Source organism: Mastomys coucha, unplaced genomic scaffold (assembly GCF_008632895.1).
Source record: "Mastomys coucha isolate ucsf_1 unplaced genomic scaffold, UCSF_Mcou_1 pScaffold4, whole genome shotgun sequence".
Taxonomy (NCBI): domain Eukaryota; kingdom Metazoa; phylum Chordata; class Mammalia; order Rodentia; family Muridae; genus Mastomys; species Mastomys coucha.
The window spans coordinates 48,631,079-48,644,234 of record NW_022196910.1 but is presented as its reverse complement, the minus strand read 5'-3'; the positions used below and the strand labels follow the sequence as shown (position 1 = coordinate 48,644,234).

Here is a 13,156-nt window from a genome sequence, read left to right as displayed (position 1 = left end):
CAAGCCAGCCAAGAGCGGAAGCTTGCTTCTTCTGTCTTCTCTGTCTCGGCTTCCAGCAGAAGGGGTGGCCCGGGGTTAAAGATGGATCTTCCCACCTCAAAAGGTGGATCTGGGTTAGAAGTGGGTCTTCCCACTTCTTATGATTTAATTAAGAAAAACATCCCTCACCGGTGGTCCAAGCCGATTGAGTCTTAGTTAATTCCAGATGTAGTCACGTTGACAACCAAGAATAGCCATTGCATGTGTCCTCAATAGCCCTTATGCTTGCCTCTAGCTCCCTCACCACAGGACATTTTAGGCTTAAATCTGGGGAGCCTTGTTTTGTTTTGTTTTGTCTTGTTGAGTTTTGTTGAGACATGATTTCTCTGCATAGCTTTGACTGTCCTGAAACTCACTCTTTAGACCAGTCTGGCCTCAAACTCAGAGAGATCCACTTGCCCCTGCTTCCCTAGTGCTGGGATTAAAGGCATAGGCCACCTCCCAGTTTAAGATCCGCCCCCCAGGATCCATTTTTAATTCTCACTTATTTGTGGTGTCAAGATAGAAAATTTGTTAAATAATGTACAAAGGCCATCAGAAATGCTGTCATGATATTCTCTTATGCTTGCAAACAGGAGCCTAGCATAACTGTCCTCTGAGAGGCTCCACCCAGTAGCAGACTAAAACACATCCAGAGATCCACAACCAAACATTAAACAGAGATTAGGGAGTCTGGGGGGAAGAGTGGGGGGAGACTTGAGAGACCTGGAGGGGATAGGTACTTCACAAGAAGAACAAGAGATTCAACTAACCTGGACCCTGGAGGGCTTCCAGAGCACACGGGGCTGGACCAAGGCCTGGTACACATATGTAGCCCATGTGCAGCTTGGTCTTCAGCAGGGTCCCAACAACAGGATCAGGGGCTTACCCTGACTCTGTTGCCTGTCTGTGGATCCTGTCACCCTAACAAGATCGTCTTGTCTGGCCTCAGTGGAAGAGGATATATGAAGAGTAACTTAAGTGAGGTTCCAGGGGAGTTGGCACCCAGAAGAGACCTCTCCTTTCTTAGAGGTGAGGGAGAGGGAAAGAGGGGGAGGGACCCTATGAGGGAGGAATAGGAGGAGGGGACTGTGATTGGGATGTAAAATGAATAAATAAGTTAATAATAATAAAAAAAGAGCAAGATACCCAGCATCCTCCCCTGGCCTTGTAGGCTTGTGCAAGTATAAAAGAAAACAGACAGACAGAAAATAAGATATCTTGGGCTGGAGAGATGGCTCAGTGGTTAAGAGCACTGACTGCTCTTTCGAAGGTCCTGAGTTCAAATTCCAGCAACCACATGGTGGCTTACAATCATCCGTAATGAGATCTGATGACCTCTTCTGGTGCATCTAAAGACAGCTACAGTGTACTTATGTATAATAATAAATAAATGTTTTTTAAAAAAAGAAAAAAAAATGAAATCTCTCAAGCATAACTGCACTGGATATACTTGCTGCTTTCATACTCTGTCAATCATTCACATATGTGTATTTTTATTGTCACAGAGAATAATGGATCATAATGTAATATCAGTACTGATATTCAAGCTTGAAGCTAAATAAAAATACTGTATGATTTATAAAATAATAATTTTTTTAAAAAGACAAAAAGAAATGCTGCCCTAATACCAACTATGAAAAGGACCAGCCCTTCGCGGCTGACTGGCCTTTCTGCATTTGAAGTCAGTTGACCAACGTGTGTGGACTTACTTCTGCGCTCTCTAGTCTCCTCCAGGACGGGTTGTTGTTTGGGTGGGTTGGTTGGTTGATTTGAGTTTGTTGTTATGGCGTCTCATGTAGCCCAGGCTGGTTCTGAATTCGACTTTGTAATGAGAATGGCCTTGAACTCATGATCCTTCCTCCTCAGCCTCCCGAGTGCTAGTTACAGGCTGGTGACAACACACCGGGTTTGAAGGCTGTTCTTTGTGTTTTTATTGTGTGAAAGTGTTAAAGTGTTCGGATGAAATCTTCCATTCTAAAGGCTGGAAGTACACATTTTAACCATTTAAAATACAGGTCACGATGACATTAATCCCATTTACAATGTGATGCTATTGTCAATTACTATTTTTCCCAAAATGAGCATTTATTTTAAACCACTTTTTTTTGTCTGGAAAAACAAAAACAAAACTTTGGAATTTTGAATTCCACTCCCTAATTTTCTAGTTTGTTTCGAAAGAAATTGTTGTGGCTGAAAAACAGTTCAGTGGTAGATAATTTGCCTAGCATACACCCTACGTTCAGGTCCCGGGACCACAAAAATAAAATAAAATAAAATAAAAATAAAAATAAGATAAAATAAAACAGACAGACTACGGTCAGCTGCTGGTTTCTGTGGACTTGATGGCACGCCTGCCCCCCACGGAGAGATGTGTTAAGGGCTCTCAGAGGTCCTGTAGAAACATCGCTCATCTCTTAGAGGTGACAACCTAGACCGGGGAGATCATGCTGCCGCTGAGTGACAGAGCCAGCTGAGAGAAAAAGAAATGCTATTTTTGTGTTGGGGGATTTGACCAAATCCTCACAGCGCCACTCTGCTGATCCGACTTTGGTAAAATTCTGCTTTCCTCACTTTGGAACACCAGAAAAGCGTTTTCGGGGGAGTAACCACCGGGATAAAACTGGAGGCTGGCAGAAGGCGGAGTCAAGGGTAGAAAAGCGCGAACTGGTGGGATTTCTCACCTGCCCAGGCTGCCATTGCTGGGGGATGCTGAGCCAGGACGCGCCCAGCGGCGCCCTCCTCTGGCGCGAATTGCAGATTGCGTCTGGGAATAAAACCCTGCGCACTTGGCAGCCTGGTTGAAGCTTCTTTGAGCAGCCTCTTCTCCCATCTCAGTTCTTGCCAATTACTACAATGTTCCCTTCCTCCAACCCCGAGAACCTGCATCTAATTAATCACGTGATGTGGGGAGTTCCTAGTATACTTAGAAGTATCTAGAAACTAGTACCCCAGTCAGATAGCCACCCTGCTCACTAGTGCTGATTTTCTTAACACATATCAGGTAGGGTTTCTTTAGACACCATAAAAAAAAAAATCAGTGGTTCACCCTTGCCAGGCGCTTCCCATGATAAGCTACTAGTGCATTTTCCACGCCTATTAATAATGCTTATTAATAATTAATAGGAAATGGTGCAGCGCTTAAGAGTATTCCAGCGGACTGTAGTTCGGATCTCAGCATCCACACCAGGCAGCTCACAAGTGCCTGTAACTCCAGCTCCATTCTAGCCTCCATGACTGCAGAGCTCGGGTGTAGGGCTTGCCTAGCCTCTAACATGTACAAGGTTCAGTGGGTTTAATCTGGGGCACCATAAAGACAAAAACAACCTGAATCAGATGGGAACTATCATTTTCCTCAACTTACAGAAGAAATGGAGAAATAGAGAACTTTTATAAAGTTGCCAAACATTAGCCAGCACTAAGTGTCTGAGTCTGAGCCTCTCTTAACTAGTTATTTGTAATAGGCACCTCTAATCAACCCTACAGTCTCTCATCCCTTTCCAGTGTGGTTTATGGACCAGACGTAGGTGCGAAAGTATGAACGGCGCTGAGATGAGTTGGCTAAGCATGCTTTCTTTCAAGGGTGGCCTGTTAGAAAAATACACGGAGCCCTGACTGGAGCGAGGCCGGGCCCCTGCCTGGTAGGGTCTGAGTAGGGCTGGCCGGCTCAGCCTGTCATCCTCAGCTGTCTCTCCGTGCCACACAGCAGGGCTGGGCTCATTTCGGAGATGGGGACTGCGATTTACAAGCTCTCGGATAAAATCAACTTTCAGGTGAAGAAAACCCACAGACCGGGTAAGCCTTCCTCTGGGCTCAGATGCCTGAGGGCCCCAGGGCCGCTGGCAGGGATTCAGGAGCCACGCTGATTCAATTGTTTACACTTTTGATGTATGTTGCAGGACCCAGCTGGTTCTGGGGACCAGGGATGAACACTTCAGTCAGGCCTGCTGTTTGTGTTTCTCATCATCTGAGTACATTTGTAAGCGTTTCCCTAGGAAGTTCTGTTTCTTGTAGGCAAATGTGCTTTCTTTCAAGGGTGGCACAGGTTAAACAAAGGAAGGATGGCAAGCACAGTTTACAGGACAGCTCTGAAGGTCTGATTCTCAGTGACAGATGGAACCCTGACTCCAGCGTTATTTTGACCAGTTATAAATATCAAGGATGTGTGTCTTGTTGTTCAGATTCTTCTAAAAGGATGCAAGGACTCTCAGGCTCATTGCATCTGTGGTTCTGGGTCTTAGCAAGCAAGAAGACATTTGGGTAGTAGTGCTGGTTGAGGAAGAGTGGGGGAATGTATGCAAGTCTCACAGAGTCTCTGAAGAATGCCCCCCACCCCAGGAGAAGGATCTGGGTTTTCAGACAATGAGGAAGTCTTGATTATTAGCAGATGTTTTAACAGAAATGAAATACTGAGGGGAAAAAAAGGTTGTTAGATGGCCCATCCCAAGACTTGTAAAGGCTTCTGTATTAGAGATGGGAAATATTCTTGTTCGAAATGTTGTGTGGGGGTATGGGAGTGGCTTGTAGGTGTGTGTGTGTGTGTGTGTAGAGACAAAGAAAGACAGAGAGAGAGAAAGAGAGAGAAAGAGAGAGAGAGACAGACAGAGAGAGAGAGAGAGAGAGAGATGGTTAAGATAAAAAGGGTTGGAATGGTCTCAAAAACGAAACCTATGGCTTTGATCCATGACCTGCTTTTTCTTGATATGCACAGCAAGCTGCCATACACTAAACTATGACAACTGTCACTGCTGTAGTTTGCTATATGAGCACCTCACCAATGTTAGAGGCTCTGGCAACAGGAAGTAGTCACTTGTCTGGAACAGCTTGCAGGGTAGAAGGCACAGCACTGACTGTTTTGTTGAATCTAAGGCACCACTGTTTTTATGTTGTTCTTTTAAGAAAAGGTCTCACTGCCGGGCAGTGGTGGCACATGCCTTTAATCCCAGCACTTGGGAGACAGAGGCAAAGGCAGGCAGATTTCTGAGTTGGAGGCCAACCTGGTCTACAGAGTGAGTTCCAGGACAGCCAGGGCTACACAGAGAAACCCTGTCTCAAAAAACAAAAACAAAACAAAACAAAAACAAAACAAAAGAAAGAAAGAAAAGGTGTCACTTTGTAGACTAAGCTGGTCTCAAACTCAGAAACCCACCTGCCTCTGTCTCCTAAGTGCTGGGATTTAAGGTGTCAACCACCACAGCCAGAATCTTTATTTTTTCTTCCCAAGGTAGGGTATCTCAGATGTCCCAGGTTGGCCTCAAACCCTCTGAGGATGACCTTGAACTTCTGATCCTCTTGCCACTGTCTCCCAAGTGCCTGGTGGGATTATAGACAAGCATCATCTGTGCCTCCTATATGCGGTGCTGGGGTCAGGTCCAGGGCTTCGTATATGCAGGACAAGTACTCTACCTACTGGGCTTGTCCCTACTTAGCAGCTTCTTGCTAAACACCATCACTTTATGTATCTGTAAGGATGGAAAAGTGCTGTCAATTATATTGTAGCCTGCCTTTCACTGTAACCCAAAGTGCTGTATACCCATTCAGCAATGGTTATATATACTACAAAAAAAGTACCTTTTAGGAAGCTGCAGATATAGCTTAGTTGGTAAAGTGTTTGCCTAGCATGCACAAAGTCCTGGGTTTGATTCCCAGGACATATAATGAGCTTTGTGGTTCATGCCTGTAGACCAGCACTTACAAGGTGGAATTAGGAGGATTGGATGTTCAAGGTTATCCTCAGGTACATAATAAGCAGGTTTGAGGCTCTTTGCAAAAGCACAAAACAGTCAGTAAAAATGAAATTTATAGATAAGCCCATGGTGTGGTGTCATCCTTCAAAAGACCATAACTCTATCAAAACTACATGCACAAGGAGAGCGACTTGTACTTTGCTTGGAGTTGCATTTGCTTCTTGCAAATGTCATGTTAGTAGGGAAGGTCTGTCTGCTGCAGGCACAACATCCCAGACGTGGAGATTACTTTCAGTTGGGGAAGAGAATGTCCCCTCTTAGAAAGATGTGGACTCACCAGGTGGTGGTGATGCACACCTTTAATCGCAGCACTTGGGAGGCAGAGGCAGGTGGATTTCTGAGTTTGAGGACAGCCTGGTCTACAGAGTGAGTTCCAGGACAGCCAGGGCTGCACAGAGAAATCCTGTCCAGAAAAACAAACAAAAAAAAACCAACAACAACAACAAAAAAAAAAAAAAAAAAAAAAAAAAAAAAAAAAAAAAAAAAAAAAAAAAAAAAAAAACAAAAAAAAAAAACAAAGGAAGATGTGGACTCTCACCCAGCTTGCTGACTCAGCTTGCTTGTTGACTTTATTCCATGCAGTTACATGTGAATGGCAAAATGGTCATTCAGTTTAGTCCTCAGGTAAGAGCAGACTGCCTGGAACTTATTTTTAAGGTGGATAGCTGTAGGGTGGAAGAACATGAAATAAGAAATTAAAATGTACCACAGATCTCATTCTATTCTGAGTCCAAATACAGAATTCTATCAAATCAGGTCTGAGTTGACCTGACCTGGCCAGTTCTATCAGGTAATCTAGTTCATGGGGTGCTGTTTGACAAGTAAACAACCCTTGCCTTTTTCCTACCAATGCAACATCTAAATTTTACTAATTTCTAGTGTAGCAACATCCATGTGCTCTGTGAGCAAGTTCTAGTCTTAATCTTCCCGTGAAGGGAGTCAAATCCCTCCCTTTGCTCTCACTTCTCCTGTCCTTTTAAGGCAAGTCTCTCTGCCTTGGGCTCTCAGAACCTGGCCCCTTGCTCACCTTCGCTGCTTTGAGACTTTGCCTTACCTACTCAACTATTTTCTTTCCTTTAGAAAAAAAAAAGATTTATTCTGATTTTTTAGAAAAGATTTATTTATTATGTAGTGTTCTACTACATAACTGCCTATATGCTTGCTCACCAGAAGAGGGCGCCAAGATCCCATTACAGATGGTTGTGAAACACCTTGTGGTTGCTGGGAATTGAACTCAGGACCTCTGGAAGCCCAGTCAGTGCATTCAACCTCTGAGCCATCTCTCCAGCCCTATTCTGATTTTTTAAAGTATTATTTTCATTTTATATGTCTGCATGAGTACTTGCATGTATATATGGGCATCAAGTGTGTGCTTGATGCCTGTGGAGGCCAGAAGAAGGCCTCAGATCCCCTGTGACTGGGCTTCCAGATGGTTGTGAGCTGCCATGCAAGTGCTGGGGACTGAGCCTGTGTCTTTTACAAGAGCATTCAAGACTCTTAACTGTTACTCCATCTCCACAGCCTTCTATTTTTAGCCCTGGCTATCCTGGAACTCACTCTGTAGACTAGGCTGGCCTCCAGCTCAGAAATCCACCTGCCTCTGCCTCCCCAGTGCTGGAATTAAAGGCATGTGCCACCACTGCCCAGCTCAGCCTTTTGTTTTTCTCTCTAAGCATGTATAAGTCTACATCTGTATGTGAGTGTGCGTGTACATTTGATATTAAATCTCCTGGAGTTGAGTGACAATGGGTTGTGAGCCACCCTGTGAGTGAGTGCAGGGAAGAGCACCCAGGTCCTCTGCAAGAGCAGTGTGCACACTTACCTGCTGAGCCATCTCTCCAGCCCCCAATTGTTTTCTTGAACTCATTGGTCTTGATGTCCTGCCCCACAGTCCCCACAGGTGTCTCCCTCCTTCCTCCTCTCTGATTTGATATTGTTGCCTTCTTAGAATGCCCACTTCCCCCAGAGCACCCTTCACAGCAGCACTCCAGCCTTGCCCTGATTCTTGCTAAGGTAAAATCAGTCGCCACCTTGTCTAAAACATTCTCACTGCTGCCTCCAACGTCTTGGCATCTCATCACGACATGACATTGTCATCTCCAAGGCTCACGCTCAACAGCTGTTACCCAGTTGAGTTACAAAATAAACAAAAGGCTAAAAATGTCTCATCATGTTTTAAGCAAGTTTATGATTCAGTGTTAGGCTTTATTCATAGTTTGCTGTGATTTCAACCAACAGCCTGACTGAGCAGCTCAGGCTGAATATGCCTGACTCTATAGCTTACCCAGGCTCACCTGTATGCTTGTGTTATGAGTATGCATGTGTCCACGTGACACAGGTACGACAGGATGTGTGGAGGTCATGCTGCCTATGGTCTACTATCATTGTTCACTGTATTTTTAAGACAGGCTCTCTCACTAAATTTAGAGCTTACTAATTCAACTAGACGGGTTGATTGACAACATCTGGGAATTTATCCACCCCTGCTTGTGCTGGGTTCACAGATGTGTACTCATGTGTTTGACTTCTATGTGGATTCTGAGAATCCAAACTCAGCTCCTCAAGTTTGACCAGTAAGCACTTTGCCCACTGAACCAGCCCCAAGCTCCAAGTCTGCTCGCTCCAGCCTCACTCGATCCAGTGTTTTCAGATGCACCTGAAGAAGGTGTCAGATCTCATTACTGGTGGTTGCTGGGATCCAAACTGGACCTTCGGAAGAGCAGTCAGTGCTCTTACCCACTGAGCCATCTCTCCAGCCCACATCCCAAACTCTTTATGGAGCATCCTCTCTCTTTTCCCACTGACACTTGAGTCTCTAGCTGCCTGGAGTTTGTTCATTCATCCATTCATCCATCTGGTTACAGTTTCCTTAATTACAAAAGCAAACCCATAATTCATCTTTGAGACCTCCTTTTCCATTTCCAAATCCTGACAATAGTAATTATAGAATTTTTGTATAATGCTGTCTTAGTCAGGGTTTCTATTCGTGCACAAACATCATGACTAAGCAGCAAGTTGGGGAGGAAAGGGTTTATTCAGCTTACACTTCCCACATTGTAGTCATTGAGTCAGGACTGGAACTCAAGCAGGTCAGGAAGCAGGAGCTGATGCAGAGGCCCTGGAGGGATGTTACTTACTGGCTTGCTTCCCCTGGTTTGCTCAGCTTGCTTTCTTACAGAACCCAAGACTACCAGCCCAGGGATGGCACCACCCACAATGGGCCCTCCCCCCTTGATCACTAATTGAGAAAATGCCCCACACCTGGATCTCATGGAGACATTTCCTGAAGGGAGGCTCCTGGCTCTGTGATAACTCCAGCTGTGTTAAATTGACACACAAAACTAGCCAGTACAAATGCTAATTTTTTTCCTCAGAGCACCTACAAATGCTATTTTATACTACAGACAGACTGACTCAACAAACATTTATATCATGGTTTTTGTTAGTTTTTTCTTAGATTTATTTATTTAATGTATATGAGTACACTGTAGCTGTCTTCAGACACACCAGAAGAGGGCATCAGGTCCCATTACAGATGGTTGTGAGCCACCATGTAGTTTCTGGGAATTGAACTCAGGACCTCTAGAAGAGCAGTCAGTGCTCTTAACCACTGAGCCATCTCTCTAGACTCAACAGACATTTGTGGTGGGTGAATTCTAACATTCCCAGGCCTTGGACCTATATCTTATCCTTACTTCTATTCCAGCCCCCAGCTTCAGTCTTTAGAACACTTGAGGTCTTGTACAGTGGACCCTGTCCATGTGTTTAAAGCTGGTCAACAGCACTATCCCAATAGCTATCCTTCTACCCCCTCCACCTGCATGTGCTGTCAGCCCTGAGGCTTCTGGGTAAGCAGTTGGCATCCACTCTGGGAGAAAAGCTCAGACAAGAGAGGCCTGTGTTGGCCCTGAGGTCAGACTGGAGGCAGCTTAGACAGACTCTGCATTCCTGGTTACCCAAAGGATGGCATCTAGAGACAGAAGTGATAGCTGTATGTTCCTCTGGCCTTGGGATGAAGACCGTAGCCAAAGGAAGAGGTCAGCCTGTTGTGTATAGTGAGTTCAGGGACAGGCAGAGCTATATAGAGAGACCCTGAAAAAAGCACCTCCTTAAGTCCAGGTGGTCTGTGCCTAGGCCACTTCACCTTAGGTAGAACCTGGGGTGAAGACAAGCCTTCCTTGGCCTTCCTAGGCTGCTGTGTCTTCTCCTGAAGGCCGGGATACTCTGCTTCCGAAGCCTTCTTCCCGGTCTCCACAGTTCTGGGGTTGGAGTAGGGACTGGCTCCTTTTGTGTGGGGCTGGGTGTGGTGGTGCATGCCATTAATCCCAGCTCTTGGGAGGCAGAAGCAAGAGGATCTCTTGAGTTCAAGGTCAGTCTGCTGTATATAGTGGGTTCAAGGTCAGCTTGTTGTATCTAGTGAGTTCAGGGACAGGCAAGGCTTTGTAGAGAGACCCTGAAAAAAGAAGGGAGAGGAAGCTGACCAACAAGCATTTGCAGCTGCCTCCTGTTCTGCAGTCCTGCACCCTGCTTTCTCTGCTTTGGTAGGATTCAGTTACTGTCACTGAACAGCAAGCCACAATAAACCTTTCCTCCCCAGTGAGTAGATAAATAACATAATATATTAAAACATATATATTTGGGTTTTTTGGAACAGGATTTCTCTGTGTAGCCCTAGCTGTACTAGAAGTCACTCTGTAGACCAGGCTGGCCTCAAATGCAGAGATCTACCTGCCTCTGCCTCCCCAGTGCTGGGATTAAAGGGGAAAGCCACCACTGCCAGGCTTTTTATTGATATTTTCAAGTTAGCTTACAAAGTAGCAGCTCTCCAAAGGCTTTTCCACATATCTGTTGTTCCAGGTAACCTCCCTACAGTCCCTCCTTTTCATCCCTCCCCCTCCCACCCCTGCTTAAGCCTTTCACCCCAGTATTACCCACTTTCATATCACATGTGTTCTATTATTTTTGTCTGGGTTTTTTTCTATCATAGTTACGGGGGGGGGTAGGTTTACCACAGTAAAAATAACTAGTATAGACAGACAGAAGGAACAAGTTCAGATCTATCAAGTGATAACCAAATAATCAGATTTTGGTAATTCACAAAACAGACTGCCATTCATCTGCACAAAGGAGTAAATAATGAGATTACTATCCATTCACACAATGGGATGCCACTCATTCGAACAAACAGTTGAGGTGCTGGCCATGCTGTCACACAGAGAGACCTTGTAAATATTCTACTGAGTCAAAATTCTTAGAGAAAAAAAATGCCACTTGTATAAAATACCCATGATAAGCAAATCCATAGAGAGAGAAAATAAATGAATGGTTGTTAGAGAAATGGGAATGGGGAGTGCCCACCAACTGTATGGGATTTTTCCTGGGAAGACGGACAAGGTTAGTAGCAATGATTTCACGATACTTTAAAACATACTAAAAACAACTGGGTTTTGCTCTTTAAACCATGAAGTTCATGCTATGTGAATTTTGTTTCTTTTTTTAAAATTTGTGAATCAACCATGACTGTGTCCACCTGTTATCCCATCACTAGTGAGGTGGAGATGGTGAGGGGCTGGGGACCGGAGTCTAGACAATGACTCAGCCGTTAAGAACACTGGCCCTGGGCTGGAGGATGACTCGGAGGTTAAGAGCACTGACTGCTCTTCCAGAGGTCCTGAATTCAATTGCCAGAAACCACACGGTGGCTCACAACCATCTATAGTGGGATCCAATGCCCTCTTCTGGTTTGTCTGAAGACAGCTACAGTGTGCTCATATAATATAAATAAATCCTAAGACAAAAAAAAAGAAAGAAAGAAAGAAAGAAAGAAAAAAACACTAGTCCTCCAGAGGGGAGGCCCAAAGAGCCCATGTTTGATTCTCAGCACCCACGTGATGGCTCACAATCATCTGTAACTCTTGGTCCAGGGGATCTGATGCCTTCTTCTGGCCTCCATGACGATGTCATACACAGGCATACATGCAACACCACCTATACACATAAAATAAAGAAAAAAAGAGCTTTTTTTCCTAGGCTGTGGAGTGAGACTGTATCTTAAAAAACAACCAGCCAACACACCTAATATCCTGTTTTAATAAGAGATAATAAGCAGATAATAAAGCTCCGACTGAGTCTCAGAGAAAACCAGGATTGCCTAGAATTTTTAGCAGTTTAGCCTTTTCTTGTGAATAGACAGGGCTAATGTGTTTATTTTCATTACTTTGAGTTGGATATGACATTGTTTGGGGGACTTAGATTTCCCTTGGTCTATGGGGTGGACAGGGAGCCCTGTTCATCTCCACAAGAACTGTCGTGTTTTCCGTTTCAGAAGGAAAATACATCTGCCACGCTCACTGCCGGGACCTGCTACATCTAGACTGTCCTCAGAATGGCAAGTGGCCGAGCCAAGTGTCCTCTTCTGAAGTAAGACACTCCAGCAAAAGGAACGGCCAGGTAGGGTGCCATGTCACGTGCTCCTGCAGCGCTCTTTGCCTCAGCCTACCAGGCAGGTAGAACGAACCTGTGGCTTACCCAGGTAGCCTCAGCCCATCAGATCCGTGCCGACTCCTTTATCATTGTTTCTTTCCTCCAGGCATATCACATCAGAAGCGCAACTCTGGCTTATAATTTTATAAATAACATGGTAGTGTATGCCAACGGATTTGTCAAAGAGCACAAGGCTTTAATCTGCCAATCACTCGTATGCTCAGGGTCAGGTTGTTGAGAGGCACTCTCTTTCCATGCCAACAGAACATGGAATTTGGATTTGTGATGGTTGTTTTTTTTTTTTAGGTATTTATTATCTTTCCAGCATTGTCATAAACACATGAACAAGGGTTTATAGAAGAAAGGGTTTATTTTGTGCCCGATAATTCCAGAAGGTTAGAGAGTCTATCCTGGCAGGAAGCAAGGCAGCAGGCAGCAGGCACTCAATGCTGGGGCTTCCCATCTTGAACTGTAAGCATGAAAACAGAGAGAGAGAACTTGAAGTGACGTTAGAGTCTTTATTCTTCAGTGACACACTGCCTCTGACAAGCCTCTACCTCTTAAGCACTCCAAAGTATTCCACCAACTGGGGACTGTTGTGATTATAAAAAGATAAAGAGGTATAAAAATATGTTCTGGGCTGGTGAGATGGCTCAGCAGGTAAAAGCACTGACTGCTCTTCTGAAGGTCCTGAGTTCGGATCCCAGCAACCACATGGTGGCTCACAACCATCTGTAGTGAGATCTGACGCCCTCTTCTGGTGTATCTGAAGACAGCTACAGTGTATTACGCCAGAGCAAGCGGGCTTGAGCAAGGACAGGTCCTGGGTTCAATTCCCAACAGCCACATGATGGCTCACGGCCATCTGTATAGGTACAGTGTACTCATACACATAAAACAAATAAAAT

The 13,156-nt window shown here is 44.8% G+C and overlaps 1 long non-coding RNA gene across 2 annotated transcripts; it reads right to left on the bottom strand.

Moving 5' to 3' along the window:
* Positions 1-6,308: 6,308 nt before the first annotated feature.
* On the bottom strand, positions 6,309-12,479 carry LOC116076245. 2 transcript variants are annotated; one of them, XR_004112877.1, is made up of 2 exons: positions 12,294-12,479; positions 6,309-6,430 (listed from the first exon to the last, which is right to left on the bottom strand). It is a non-coding gene; the product is annotated as an uncharacterized LOC116076245 (long non-coding RNA). The 2 variants fall into 2 exon arrangements; XR_004112876.1 differs by lacking the exon at positions 12,294-12,479 and adding an exon at positions 11,666-11,714.
* Between the last annotated feature and the right edge of the window lie 677 nt (positions 12,480-13,156).